This window comes from Octopus sinensis, linkage group LG3, assembly GCF_006345805.1.
Source record: "Octopus sinensis linkage group LG3, ASM634580v1, whole genome shotgun sequence".
In the NCBI taxonomy this organism is placed as follows: Eukaryota; Metazoa; Mollusca; class Cephalopoda; order Octopoda; family Octopodidae; genus Octopus; species Octopus sinensis.
Window position 1 is genome coordinate 68,951,388 of NC_042999.1, and position 1,426 is coordinate 68,952,813.

Consider the following 1,426-nt stretch of genomic DNA (forward strand, 5'->3'; position numbering starts at 1 on the left):
TCCCATCAAAGGGAAGAATGCTACTGTTATTTAGCCCTAGGAAACACCGTTTCCTGTTGGACTTGACATATTTCCTCTCTCCTTTGAAAATATGATGAGTCAGGAAACACCAAACGGTGTTACCTAGGGCTAAGTAACAATAGCATTCTTCCCTCTCATGGGACTGTCACATTAAGTTGACAACATACTATCAAAAAAATAAGTTATTTACCTAAGTTTTAGTACCATCTCCCTCAGAATAGTCACCTTGTGCAGCAATACACTAGTCACAGCGTTTCTGCCAATTTTGGAATCCGGTCTGGAAGTCATTTTCCGTAAGCATGTCGAGGACCTACAAATCACTGTGGATCTCGACAATTATGTTAAAACGGTAACCTGTGATCTGAATGTTCATCTTGAGGAAGAGATGGAAGTCCGTAGGTGCTAAATCTGTCAAAAATCACGAGTGAGGAGAGCTCGGTGACAAAAGTCATTGTCGTCGTAAAGAATTCAATTCTTTATGCTTCATACATCCAATCGCTTTCGCTGAATGTCCTCACTCAAACGCTTCAAAAGGTTGCAGTAGCACACTCGATTACCTGTCTGACCCCGGGGAACCAATTCTCGATGTACAATACCACAGATCTCGGAAAAAATGATGAGCATGCTCTTGATTCAGCTGTGGCTCTGTCGTGCCTTGCCGAAGCATGCTCAATGCCTCCGTAGCAGACTTCCATTGTGATGACTACTGCTTCGTCTCACAGTCATACCCGTAGACACAACATTCGTCACCGTGATGGTCCTCGACATGAATGATGATTAAGGACCGAGATCTTGACAGACTTCGACGCGATGTTGTTTCTGCTCAGTGGTCAGCAGGCAGGGGACAAACTAGGCAGAGACAGGCCGCATGCTCAATTCAGACTTTAGGATTGCCTGCACGCGTCCATGCGACAGAACAACAATATCACCAATATCAATGATTATCCTCTTACGTTCCTCATGCGCAAGAGGATGAATTTTCATCACTTTTCTGGAAGTGAAGCTCGTGGCAGGTCTTTCCAAATCGTTCATCCTCTTCCAATGGCGTTCTTCCGCTTTTGAAGCGCCAATGCCACTCAAAACATTGCCTTGTCGCTGTAACCTTGCCGACGCATGCTCAATGTCTCTGTATCAGACTTCCCAAGTTTAACGCAAAATTTCACGTTGGCTCTTTGTTTCAACTTCCTGTCCATGACAAAATCGCAGACTACAGCATACACATGATCACAAAAATACAAATTTCACAACTTGCGAAGCAAGCACAGTGATATCCTTCGGCACACTACCTTATGAAGGTCACTCAAAGCTCTCAGTGCACGTGCAACAGTCTGCTGCCATTTGTTGGCGCGCTACAGAGCTAATCTGGGAACTTTTTGATACCACTTCGTATATACAAACATACATA